At 52.3% G+C, this 15000-nt stretch overlaps 1 protein-coding gene across 1 annotated transcript in view; it reads left to right on the top strand.

Moving 5' to 3' along the window:
* LOC139279406 (interleukin-6 receptor subunit beta-like) overlaps nt 1-15000 on the top strand; it is a 213616-nt gene that overhangs the window by 145282 nt on the left and 53334 nt on the right. The window lies entirely within an intron of this gene.

The following is a 15000-nucleotide window of genomic DNA, read 5'->3' as shown; positions in this document are numbered from 1 at the left end:
GACAGAGAGTCAGACAGAGAGACAGACTTAGAGACAGACTTAGAGACAGACTTAGAGACAGACTGAGGGACAGACAGAGAGACAGACAGAGAGGCAGACTGAGAGGCAGACTGAGGGACATACAGACAGACAGACTGAGGGACGGACTGATGGACAGACTGAGGGACAGACTGAGGGACAGAGAGAGAGACAGACAGAGGGACAGACCGAGAGACAGACTGAGAGGCAGACTGAGAGGCAGACTGAGAGGCAGACTGAGAGGCAGACTGAGGACAGACAGAGAGACAGACTGAGAGGTAGACTGAGAGGCAGACTGAGGGACAAACTGAGGGACATACAGAGAGACAGACTGACGGACAGACTGATGGACAGACTGAGAGACAGACTGCGGGACAGACTGAGAATGACTGAGGGACAGACTGACAGACAGACTGACAGACAGACTGAGAGGCAGACTGAGGGACAAACTGAGGGACATACAGAGAGACAGACTGATGGACAGACTGATGGACAGACTGAGAGACAGACTGAGGGACATACAGAGAGACAGACAGAGGGACAGACCGAGAGACAGACCGAGAGACAGACCGAGGGACAGAGAGAGAGACAGTGAGAGAGACAGACTGAGGGACAGACTGAGGGACAGACTGAGAGACAGACTGAGAGACAGACTGAGGAACAGACTGAGGGACAGACTGAGGGACAGACTGAGGGACAGACTGAGGAACAGACTGAGGAACAGACTGAGGAACAGACTGAGGGACAGACTGAGGGACAGACTGAGGGACAGACTGAGGGACAGACTGAGGGACAGACAGATGGACAGACTGAGGGACAGACTGAGAGGCAGACTGAGAGGCAGACTGAGAGGCAGACTGAGAGGCAGACTGAGAGGCAGACTGAGAGGCAGACTGAGGGACAGACTGAGAGACAGATTGAGAGATAGAAACAGACTGAGATACAGACTGAGCAAAAGAGACATAGAGGCAGACTGAGGGACAGACTGAGGGACAGACTGAGAGACAGACTGAGGGACAGACTGAGGGACAGACTGAGAGACAGACTGAGAGAAAGACTGAGGGAAAGATTGAGAGACAGACTGAGGGACAGACTGAGAGGCAGACTGAGAGGCAGACTGAGAGGCAGACTGAGAGGCAGACTGAGAGACAGACTGAGGGACAGACTGAGAGGCAGACTGAGAGGCAGACTGAGGGACAAACTGAGGGACATACAGAGAGACAGACTGAGGGACAGACTGATGGACAGACTGAGGGACAGACTGAGGGACAGACTGAGGGACAGACTGAGGGACAGACAGAGAGACAGACTGAGAGACAGAAACAGACTGAGATACAGACTGAGCAAAAGAGACATAGAGACAGACTGAGGGACAGACAGAGAAAAAGAGGCACACTGAGAGACAGAGAGAGAGACAGAGAGAGAGACAGAGAGAGAGACAGAGAGAGAGACAGTGAGAGAGACAGACTGAGGGACAGACTGAGGGACAGACTGAGGGACAGACTGAGGAACAGACTGAGGAACAGACTGAGGGACAGACTGAGGGACAGACTGAGGAACAGACTGAGGGACAGACTGAGGGACAGACTGAGGGACAGACAGAGAGACAGACAGATGGACAGACTGAGAGACAGAAACATATTGAGATACAGACTGAGAAAAAGAGACATAGAGACAGACTGAGGGACAGACTGAGGGACAGACTGAGAAAAAGAGGTACACTGAGAGACAGACTGAGGGACAGACTGAGGGACAGACTGAGAGACAGACTGAGAGAAAGAGGCAGACTGAGGGACAGTCTGAGAGACAGACTGAGGGACAGACTGAGAGGCAGACTGAAGGAGAGACTGAGGGACAGACAGAGGGACAGGCTGAGCGACAGACAGAGAGACAGACTGAGGGACAGACTGAGAAAAAGAGGTACACTGAGAGACAGAGAGAGAGAGACAGAGAGAGAGAGACAGAGAGAGAGAGACAGAGAGAGAGAGACAGACTGAGGGACAGACAGAGAAAAAGAGGCACACTGAGAGACAGAGAGAGAGACAGAGAGAGAGAGGCAGTGAGAGAGACAGACTGAGGGACAGACTGAGGGACAGACTGAGGGACAGACAGGTGGACAGACTGAGGGACAGACTGAGAGACAGATTGAGAGATAGAAATAGACTGAGATACAGACTGAGCAAAAGAGACATAGAGGCAGACTGAGGGACAGACTGAGGGACAGACAGAGAGACAGAGGCAGACAGAGAGACAGACTGAGGGACAGACTGAGGGACAGACTGAGGGACAGACTGAGGGACAAACCGAGAGACAGACAGAGGGACAGACTGAGAGACAGACTGAGGGACAGACTGAGGGACAGACTGAGAGACAGACTGAGGGAAAGACTGAGGGAAAGACTGAGAGACAGACTGAGGGACAGACTGAGGGGCAGACTGAGAGGCAGACTGAGAGGCAGACTGAGAGGCAGACTGAGAGGCAGACTGAGGGACAGACTGAGAGGCAGACTGAGGGACAAACTGAGGGACAAACTGAGGGACATACAGAGAGACAGACTGAGGGACAGACTGAGGGACAGACTGAGAGACAGACTGAGGGACAGACAGAGAGACAGACTGAGAGACAGAAACAGACTGAGATACAGACTGAGGAAAAGAGACATAGAGACAGACTGAGGGACAGACAGAGAAAAAGAGGCACACTGAGAGACAGAGAGAGAGACAGTGAGAGAGACAGTGAGAGAGACAGACTGAGGGACAGACTGAGGGACAGACTGAGGGACAGACTGAGGGACAGACTGAGGAACAGACTGAGGGACAGACTGAGGGACAGACTGAGGGACAGACTGAGGGACAGACTGAGGGACAGACAGAGAGACAGACAGATGGACAGACTGAGAGACAGAAACATACTGAGATACAGACTGAGAAAAAGAGACATAGAGACAGACTGAGGGACAGACTGAGGGACAGACTGAGAAAAAGAGGTACACTGAGAGACAGACTGAGGGACAGACTGAGGGACAGACTGAGGGACAGACTGAGGGACAGACTGAGAGACAGACTGAGAGATAGAAACAGACTGAGATACAGACTGAGCAAAAAAGACATAGAGGCAGACCGAGGGACAGATTGAGGGACAGATTGAGGGACAGACAGAGAGACAGACTGAGAGAAAGAGGCAGACTGAGGGACAGTCTGAGAGACAGACTGAGGGACAGACTGAGAGGCAGACTGAAGGACAGACTGAGGGACAGACTGAGGGACAGGCTCAGAGACAGACTGAGAGACAGACTGAGGGACAGACTGAGGGACAGACTGAGGGACAGACTGAGAGACAGACTGAGAGAAAGACTGAGGGAAAGACTGAGAGACAGACTGAGAGACAGACTGAGAGACAGACTGAGGGACAGATTGAGAGGCAGACTGAGAGGCAGACTGAGAGGCAGACTGAGAGGCAGACTGAGAGAAAGACTGAGAGACAGACTGAGAGACAGACTGAGAGACAGACTGAGAGACAGACTGAGAGACAGACTGAGAGACAGACTGAGCGACAGACAGAGAGACAGACTGAGGGACAGACTGAGAAAAAGAGGTACACTGAGAGACAGAGAGAGAGAGACAGAGAGAGAGAGACAGAGAGAGAGAGACAGAGAGAGAGAGACAGACTGAGGGACAGACAGAGAAAAAGAGGCACACTGAGAGACAGAGAGAGAGACAGAGAGAGAGACAGAGAGAGAGACAGAGAGAGAGACAGAGAGAGAGACAGAGAGAGAGAGAGACAGAGAGAGAGAGACAGAGAGAGAGAGACAGAGAGAGAGAGACAGAGAGAGAGAGACAGACTGAGAGGCAGACTGAGAGGCAGACTGAGAGACAGACTGAGGGACATACAGAGAGACAGACTGAGAGACAGACTGAGGGACAGATTGAGGGACAGACAGAGAGACAGACTGAGAGACAGAAACAGACTGAGATACAGACTGAGCAAAAGAGACATAGAGACAGACTGAGGGACAGACAGAGAAAAAGAGGCACACTGAGAGACAGAGAGAGAGACAGAGAGAGAGACAGTGAGAGAGACAGACTGAGGGACAGACTGAGGGACAGACTGAGAGACAGACTGAGGGACAGACTGAGGAACAGACTGAGGGACAGACAGAGGGACAGACAGATGGACAAACTGAGGGACAGACTGAGAGGCAGAAACATACTGAGATACAGACTGAGAAAAAGAGACATAGAGACAGACTGAGGGACAGACTGAGAAAAAGAGGTACACTGAGAGACAGACTGAGGGACAGACTGAGGGACAGACTGAGGGACAGACTGAGGGACAGACTGAGAGACAGACTGAGAGACAGACTGAGGGACAGACTGAGGGACAGACTGAGAGACAGATTGAGAGATAGAAACAGACTGAGATACAGACTGAGCAAAAGAGACATAGAGGCAGACTGAGGGACAGACTGAGGGACAGACTGAGGGACAGACAGAGAGACAGAGGCAGACAGAGAGACAGACAAAGGTACAGACTGAGGGACAGACAGAGAGACAAACCGAGAGACAGACAGAGGGACAGACTGAGAGACAGACTGAGGGACAGACTGAGAGACAGACCGAGGGACAGACAGAGAGACAGACAGAGAGACAGACTGAGAGACAGACAGAGAGACAGACAGAGAGTCAGACAGAGAGTCAGACAGAGAGTCAGACAGAGAGTCAGACAGAGAGTCAGACAGAGAGTCAGACAGAGAGTCAGACTTAGAGACAGACAGAGAGACAGACAGAGAGACAGACTGAGAGGCAGACTGAGAGGCAGACTGAGGGACAAACTGAGGGACATACAGACAGACAGACTGAGGGACGGACTGATGGACAGACTGAGGGACAGACTGAGGGACAGACAGAGAGACAGACAGAGGGACAGACCGAGAGACAGACTGAGAGGCAGACTGAGAGGCAGACTGAGAGGCAGACTGAGAGGCAGACTGAGAGGCAGACTGAGGACAGACAGAGAGACAGACTGAGAGGTAGACTGAGAGGCAAACTGAGGGACATACAGAGAGACAGACTGACGGACAGACTGATGGACAGACTGAGAGACAGACTGAGGGACAGACTGAGAATGACTGAGGGACAGACTGACAGACAGACTGACAGACAGACTGAGAGGCAGACTGAGGGACAAACTGAGGGACATACAGAGAGACAGACTGATGGACAGACTGATGGACAGACTGAGAGACAGACTGAGGGACATACAGAGAGACAGACAGAGGGACAGACCGAGAGACAGACCGAGAGACAGACCGAGGGACAGAGAGAGAGACAGTGAGAGAGACAGACTGAGGGACAGACTGAGGGACAGACTGAGGGACAGACTGAGAGACAGACTGAGAGACAGACTGAGGGACAGACTGAGGGACAGACTGAGGGACAGACTGAGGGACAGACTGAGGAACAGACTGAGGAACAGACTGAGGAACAGACTGAGGAACAGACTGAGGAACAGACTGAGGGACAGACTGAGGGACAGACTGAGGGACAGACAGATGGACAGACTGAGGGACAGACTGAGAGACAGATTGAGAGATAGAAACAGACTGAGATACAGACTGAGCAAAAGAGACATAGAGGCAGACTGAGGGACAGACTGAGGGACAGACTGAGAGACAGACTGAGGGACAGACTGAGGGACAGACTGAGAGACAGACTGAGAGAAAGACTGAGGGAAAGATTGAGAGACAGACTGAGGGACAGACTGAGAGGCAGACTGAGAGGCAGACTGAGAGGCAGACTGAGAGGCAGACTGAGAGGCAGACTGAGAGGCAGACTGAGAGGCAGACTGAGAGACAGACTGAGGGACAGACTGAGAGGCAGACTGAGAGGCAGACTGAGGGACAAACTGAGGGACATACAGAGAGACAGACTGAGGGACAGACTGATGGACAGACTGAGGGACAGACTGAGGGACAGACTGAGGGACAGACTGAGGGACAGACAGAGAGACAGACTGAGAGACAGAAACAGACTGAGGGACAGACTGAGAAAAAGAGACATAGAGACAGACTGAGGGACAGACAGAGAAAAAGAGGCACACTGAGAGACAGAGAGAGAGACAGAGAGAGAGACAGTGAGAGAGACAGACTGAGGGACAGACTGAGGGACAGACTGAGGGACAGACTGAGGGACAGACTGAGGAACAGACTGAGGGACAGACTGAGGGACAGACTGAGGAACAGACTGAGGGACAGACTGAGGGACAGACAGAGAGACAGACAGATGGACAGACTGAGAGACAGAAACATATTGAGATACAGACTGAGAAAAAGAGACATAGAGACAGACTGAGGGACAGACTGAGGGACAGACTGAGGGACAGACTGAGAAAAAGAGGTACACTGAGAGACAGACTGAGGGACAGACTGAGGGACAGACTGAGAGACAGACTGAGAGAAAGAGGCAGACTGAGGGACAGTCTGAGAGACAGACTGAGGGACAGACTGAGAGGCAGACTGAAGGAGAGACTGAGGGACAGACAGAGGGACAGGCTGAGCGACAGACAGAGAGACAGACTGAGGGACAGACTGAGAAAAAGAGGTACACTGAGAGAAAGAGAGAGAGAGACAGAGAGAGAGAGACAGAGAGAGAGAGACAGACTGAGGGACAGACAGAGAAAAAGAGGCACACTGAGAGACAGAGAGAGAGACAGAGAGAGAGAGACAGACTGAGGGACAGACTGAGGGACAGACTGAGGGACAGACAGGTGGACAGACTGAGGGACAGACTGAGAGACAGATTGAGAGATAGAAACAGACTGAGATACAGACTGAGCAAAAGAGACATAGAGGCAGACTGAGGGACAGACTGAGGGACAGACAGAGAGACAGAGGCAGACAGAGAGACAGACTGAGGGACAGACTGAGGGACAGACTGAGGGACAGACTGAGGGACAAACCGAGAGACAGACAGAGGGACAGACTGAGAGACAGACTGAGGGACAGACTGAGGGACAGACTGAGAGACAGACTGAGAGAAAGACTGAGGGAAAGACTGAGAGACAGACTGAGGGACAGACTGAGGGGCAGACTGAGGGGCAGACTGAGGGGCAGACTGAGAGGCAGACTGAGAGGCAGACTGAGAGGCAGACTGAGAGGCAGACTGAGAGGCAGACTGAGAGGCAGACTGAGAGGCAGACTGAGGGACAGACTGAGAGGCAGACTGAGAGGCAGACTGAGGGACAAACTGAGGGACATACAGAGAGACAGACTGAGGGACAGACTGAGGGACAGACTGAGGGACAGACAGAGAGACAGACTGAGAGACAGAAACAGACTGAGATACAGACTGAGGAAAAGAGACATAGAGACAGACTGAGGGACAGACAGAGAAAAAGAGGCACACTGAGAGACAGAGAGAGAGACAGTGAGAGAGACAGTGAGAGAGACAGTGAGAGAGACAGACTGAGGGACAGACTGAGGGACAGACTGAGGAACAGACTGAGGGACAGACTGAGGAACAGACTGAGGAACAGACTGAGGGACAGACTGAGGGACAGACAGAGAGACAGACAGATGGACAGACTGAGAGACAGAAACATACTGAGATACAGACTGAGAAAAAGAGACATAGAGACAGACTGAGGGACAGACTGAGGGACAGACTGAGAAAAAGAGGTACACTGAGAGACAGACTGAGGGACAGACTGAGGGACAGACTGAGGGACAGACTGAGAGACAGACTGAGAGATAGAAACAGACTGAGATACAGACTGAGCAAAAAAGACATAGAGGCAGACCGAGGGACAGATTGAGGGACAGACTGAGGGACAGACAGAGAGACAGACTGAGAGAAAGAGGCAGACTGAGGGACAGTCTGAGAGACAGACTGAGGGACAGACTGAGAGGCAGACTGAAGGACAGACTGAGGGACAGACTGAGGGACAGGCTCAGAGACAGACTGAGAGACAGACTGAGGGACAGACTGAGGGACAGACTGAGAGACAGACTGAGAGAAAGACTGAGGGAAAGACTGAGGGAAAGACTGAGAGACAGACTGAGAGACAGACTGAGAGACAGACTGAGGGACAGATTGAGAGGCAGACTGAGAGGCAGACTGAGAGGCAGACTGAGAGGCAGACTGAGAGGCAGACTGAGAGACAGACTGAGAGACAGACTGAGAGACAGACTGAGAGACAGACAGAGAGACAGACTGAGGGACAGACTGAGAAAAAGAGGTACACTGAGAGACAGAGAGAGAGAGACAGAGAGAGAGAGACAGAGAGAGAGAGACAGAGAGAGAGAGACAGAGAGAGAGAGACAGACTGAGGGACAGACTGAGGGACAGACAGATGGACAGACTGAGGGACAGACAGATGGACAGACTGAGGGACAGACTGAGAGACAGATTGAGAGATAGAAACAGACTGAGCAAAAGAGACATAGAGGCAGACTGAGGGACAGACTGAGGGACAGACAGAGAGACAGAGGCAGACAGAGAGACAGACAGAGGGACAGACTGAGGGACAGACTGAGGGACAGACTGAGGGACAGACTGAGGGACAAACCGAGAGACAGACAGAGGGACAGACTGAGAGACAGACTGAGAGACAGACTGAGAGACAGACTGAGGGACAGACTGAGGGACAGACTGAGAGAAAGACTGAGGGAAAGACTGAGAGACAGACTGAGAGACAGACTGAGAGACAGACTGAGAGACAGACTGAGAGACAGACTGAGAGGCAGACTGAGAGGCAGACTGAGAGGCAGACTGAGAGACAGACTGAGGGACAGACTGAGAGGCAGACTGAGAGGCAGACTGAGGGACAAACTGAGGGACATACAGAGAGACAGACTGAGGGACAGACTGAGGGACAGACTGAGGGACAGACTGAGGGACAGACTGAGGGACAGACCGAGAGACAGACTGAGAGACAGACTGAGAGACAGACTGAGAGACAGACTGAGAGACAGACTGAGAGACAGACTGAGAGACAGAAACAGACTGAGATACAGACTGAGCAAAAGAGACATAGAGACAGACTGAGGGACAGACAGAGAAAAAGAGGCACACTGAGAGACAGAGAGAGAGAGACAGTGAGAGAGACAGACTGAGGGACAGACTGAGGGACAGACTGAGGGACAGACTGAGGGACAGACTGAGGGACAGACAGAGAGACAGACAGATGGACAGACTGAGAGACAGAAACATACTGAGATACAGACTGAGAAAAAGAGACATAGAGACAGACTGAGGGACAGATTGAAGGACAGACTGAGGGACAGACAGAGAGACAGACTGAGAGAAAGAGGCAGACTGAGGGACAGTCTGAGAGACAGACTGAGGGACAGACTGAGAGGCAGACTGAAGGACAGACTGAGGGACAGACAGAGGGACAGGCTGAGCGACAGACAGAGAGACAGACTGAGGGACAGACTGAGAAAAAGAGGTACACTGAGAGACAGAGAGAGAGAGACAGAGAGAGAGACAGAGAGAGAGACACAGAGAGAGAGAGACAGAGAGAGAGAGACAGACTGAGGGACAGACAGAGAAAAAGAGGCACACTGAGAGACAGAGAGAGAGACAGAGAGAGAGACAGTGAGAGAGACAGACTGAGGGACAGACTGAGGGACAGACTGAGAGACAGACTGAGGAACAGACTGAGGAACAGACTGAGGAACAGACTGAGGGACAGACTGAGGGACAGACTGAGGGACAGACTGAGGGACAGACAGATGGACAGACTGAGAGACAGACTGAGGAACAGACTGAGGAACAGACTGAGGAACAGACTGAGGGACAGACTGATGGACAGACTGATGGACAGACTGAGGGACAGACAGATGGACAGACTGAGGGACAGACTGAGAGACAGAAACAGACTGAGATACAGACTGAGCAAAAGAGACATAGAGGCAGACTGAGGGACAGACAGAGAGACAGAGGCAGACAGAGGGACAGACTGAGGGACAGACTGAGGGACAGACTGAGGGACAAACCGAGAGACAGACAGAGGGACAGACTGAGAGACAGACTGAGAGACAGACTGAGGGACAGACGGAGAGTCAGACAGAGAGACAGACTGAGAGTCAGACAGAGAGGCAGACTGAGAGACAGACTGAGAGACAGACTGAGGAACAGACTGAGGGACAGACTGAGGGACAGACTGAGGGTCAGACTGAGGGACAGACTGAGGGACAGACTGAGGGACAGACTGAGGAACAGACTGAGGAACAGACTGAGGAACAGACTGAGGGACAGACTGAGGGACAGACGGAGAGTCAGACAGAGAGACAGACTGAGAGTCAGACAGAGAGGCAGACTGAGAGACAGACTGAGGGACAGACTGAGGGTCAGACTGAGGGACAGACTGAGGGTCAGACTGAGGGACAGACTGAGGGACAGTGAGAGGGACAGACTGAGGGACAGACTGAGGGACAGACTGAGGGACAGACTGAGGGACAGACTGAGGGACAGACTGAGGGACAGACAGATGGACAGACTGAGAGACAGAAACATACTGAGATACAGACTGAGAAAAAGAGACATAGAGACAGACTGAGGGACAGACTGAGGGACAGACTGAGAAAAAGAGGTACACTGAGAGACAGACTGAGGGACAGACTGAGAGACAGACTGAGGGACAGACTGAGAGACAGACTGAGGAACAGACTGAGGGACAGACTGAGGGACAGACTGAGAGACAGACTGAGGGACAGACTGAGAGTCAGACTGAGAGGCAGACTGAGAGACAGACTGAGGAACAGACTGAGGAACAGACTGAGGGACAGACTGAGGGACAGACTGAGGGACAGACTGAGGGTCAGACTGAGGGACAGACTGAGGGACAGACTGAGGGACAGATTGAGAGACAGACTGAGGAACAGACTGAGAGACAGATTGAGAGATAGAAACAGACTGAGATACAGACTGAGCAAAAGAGACATAGAGGCAGACTGAGGGACTGACAGAGGGACAGACTGAGAGACAGACTGAGAGACAGACTGAGAGACAGACTGAGAGACAGACTGAGGGACAGACTGAGGGACAGACTGAGAGGCAGACTGAGGGACAGAGAGACAGACAGAGGGACAGACAAAGGGACAGACTGAGGGACAGACTGAGAAAAAGAGGCACACTGAGAGACAGAGAGAGAGACAGAGAGAGAGACAGACTGAGGAACAGACTGAGAGACAGACTGAGAGATAGAAACAGACTGAGAGACAGACTGAGAGAGACAGACTGAGAGAGACGGACAGAGAGACAGACAGAGGGACAGACTGAGGAACAGACTGAGGAACAGACTGAGAGACAGAAACAGAGACAGACTGAGAGGCAGACTGAGGGACAGACTGAGGGACAGACAGAGAGACAGACTGAGGGACATACAGAGAGACAGACTGAGAGGCAGACTGAATGACAGACTGAGAGGCAGACTGAGGGACAGGCAGAGAGACAGGCTGAGAGGCAGACTGAGAGGCAGACAGAGGGACAGACAGAGGGACAGACAGAGAGACAGACTGAGAGACAGACTGAGAGACAGACAGAGACAGACTAAGGGACAGATTGAGGGACAGACAGAGAGACAGACTGAGAGACAGAAACAGACTGAGATGCAGAATGAGCAAAAGAGACATAGAGGCAGACCGAGGGACAGATTGAAGGACAGACCGAGGGACAGACAGAGAGACAGACTGAGAGAAAGAGGCAGACTGAGGGACAGTCTGAGAGACAGACTGAGGGACAGACTGAGAGGCAGACTGAAGGACAGACTGAGGGACAGACAGAGGGACAGGCTGAGGGACAGACTGAGAGACAGACTGAGAGACAGACTGAGGGACAGACTGAGAGTCAGACAGAGAGTCAGACAGAGAGGCAGACTGAGAGACAGACTGAGAGACAGACTGAGGGACAGACTGAGGGACAGACTGAGGAACAGACTGAGGGACAGACTGAGGAACAGACTGAGGAACAGACTGAGGGACAGACTGAGGGACAGACAGAGAGACAGACAGATGGACAGACTGAGAGACAGAAACATACTGAGATACAGACTGAGAAAAAGAGACATAGAGACAGACTGAGGGACAGACTGAGAAAAAGAGGTACACTGAGAGACAGACTGAGGGACAGACTGAGGGACAGACTGAGAGACAGACTGAGAGATAGAAACAGACTGAGATACAGACTGAGCAAAAGAGACATAGAGGCAGACCGAGGGACAGATTGAAGGACAGACTGAGGGACAGACAGAGAGACACACTGAGAGAAAGAGGCAGACTGAGGGACAGTCTGAGAGACAGACTGAGGGACAGACTGAGAGGCAGACTGAAGGACAGACTGAGGGACAGACAGAGGGACAGGCTGAGCGACAGACAGAGAGACAGACTGAGGGACAGACTGAGAAAAAGAGGTACACTGAGAGACAGAGAGAGAGAGACAGAGAGAGAGAGACAGAGAGAGAGAGACAGAGAGAGAGACACAGAGAGAGAGAGACAGAGAGAGAGAGACAGAGAGAGAGAGACAGACTGAGGGACAGACAGAGAAAAAGAGGCACACTGAGAGACAGAGAGAGAGACAGAGAGAGAGACAGTGAGAGAGACAGACTGAGGGACAGACTGAGGGACAGACTGAGGGACAGACTGAGGGACAGACTGAGAGACAGACTGAGGAACAGACTGAGGAACAGACTGAGGAACAGACTGAGGGACAGACAGATGGACAGACAGATGGACAGACTGAGGAACAGACTGAGGAACAGACTGAGGAACAGACTGAGGAACAGACTGAGGGACAGACTGATGGACAGACTGAGGGACAGACAGATGGACAGACTGAGGGACAGACTGAGAGACAGAAACAGACTGAGATACAGACTGAGCAAAAGAGACATAGAGGCAGACTGAGGGACAGACAGAGAGACAGAGGCAGACAGAGGGACAGACTGAGGGATAGACTGAGGGACAGACTGAGGGACAGACTGAGGGACAAACCGAGAGACAGACAGAGGGACAGACTGAGAGACAGACTGAGAGACAGACTGAGGGACAGACGGAGAGTCAGACAGAGAGACAGACTGAGAGTCAGACAGAGAGGCAGACTGAGAGAGACTGAGAGACAGACTGAGGAACAGACTGAGGGACAGACTGAGGGACAGACTGAGGGACAGTGAGAGGGACAGACTGAGGGACAGACTGAGGAACAGACTGAGGAACAGACTGAGGGACAGACTGAGGGACAGACTGAGGGACAGACTGAGGGACAGACTGAGGGTCAGACTGAGGGACAGACTGAGGGACAGTGAGAGGGACAGACTGAGGGACAGACTGAGGGTCAGACTGAGGGACAGACTGAGGGACAGTGAGAGGGACAGACTGAGGGACAGACTGAGGAACAGACTGAGGAACAGACTGAGGAACAGACTGAGGGACAGACTGAGGGACAGACTGAGGGACAGACTGAGGGACAGACTGAGGGACAGACAGAGAGACAGACAGATGGACAGACTGAGAGACAGAAACATACTGAGATACAGACTGAGAAAAAGAGACATAGAGACAGACTGAGGGACAGACTGAGGGACAGACTGAGAAAAAGAGGTACACTGAGAGACAGACTGAGGGACAGACTGAGAGACAGACTGAGGGACAGACTGAGAGACAGACTGAGGAACAGACTGAGGGACAGACTGAGGGACAGACTGAGAGACAGACTGAGGGACAGACTGAGCGACAGACTGAGGGACAGACTGAGAGACAGACTGAGGAACAGACTGAGAGACAGATTGAGAGATAGAAACAGACTGAGATACAGACTGAGCAAAAGAGACATAGAGGCAGACTGAGGGACAGACTGAGGGACTGACAGAGGGACAGACTGAGAGACAGACTGAGAGACAGACTGAGAGACAGACTGAGAGACAGACTGAGGGACAGACTGAGGGACAGACTGAGAGGCAGACTGAGGGACAGAGAGACAGACAGAGGGACAGACAAAGGGACAGACTGAGGGACAGACTGAGAAAAAGAGGCACACTGAGAGACAGAGAGAGAGACAGAGAGAGAGACAGACTGAGGAACAGACTGAGAGACAGACTGAGAGATAGAAACAGACTGAGAGACAGACTGAGAGAGACAGACAGAGATACAGACAGAGGGACAGACTGAGGAACAGACTGAGAGACAGAAACAGAGACAGACTGAGAGGCAGACTGAGGGACAGACTGAGGGACAGACAGAGAGACAGAGACACACAGAGAGACAGACAGAGGGACAGACGGAGAGTCAGACAGAGAGACAGACTGAGGGACATACAGAGAGACAGACTGAGAGGCAGACTGAATGACAGACTGAGAGGCAGACTGAGGGACAGGCAGAGAGACAGGCTGAGAGGCAGACTGAGAGGCAGACTGAGAGGCAGGCTGAGAGGCAGACAGAGGGACAGACAGAGGGACAGACAGAGACAGACTGAGGGACAGATTGAGGGACAGACAGAGAGACAGACTGAGAGACAGAAACAGACTGAGATACAGAATGAGCAAAAGAGACATAGAGACAGACTGAGGGACAGACAGAGAAAAAGAGGCACACTGAGAGACAGAGAGAGAGAGACAGAGAGAGAGAGACACAGAGAGAGAGACAGTGAGAGAGACAGACTGAGGGACAGACTGAGAGACAGACTGAGGAACAGACTGAGAGACAGACTGAGAGATAGAAACAGACTGAGAGACAGACTGAGAGAGACACACAGAGAGACAGACAGAGGGACAGACGGAGAGTCAGACAGAGAGACAGACTGAGGGACATACAGAGAGACAGACTGAGAGACAGACTGAGAGGCAGACTGAAGGACAGACTGAGAGGCAGACTGAGGGACAGGCAGAGAGACAGGCTGAGAGGCAGACTGAGAGGCAGACTGAGAGGCAGACTGAGAGGCAGACTGAGAGGCAGACTGAGAGACAGACAGAGGGACAGACAGAGGGACA

The sequence above is a fragment of the Pristiophorus japonicus genome, chromosome 14 (genome assembly GCF_044704955.1).
Source record: "Pristiophorus japonicus isolate sPriJap1 chromosome 14, sPriJap1.hap1, whole genome shotgun sequence".
NCBI lineage: Eukaryota > Metazoa > Chordata > Chondrichthyes > Pristiophoridae > Pristiophorus > Pristiophorus japonicus.
This window is presented reverse-complemented; position numbering and strand designations above follow the sequence as displayed.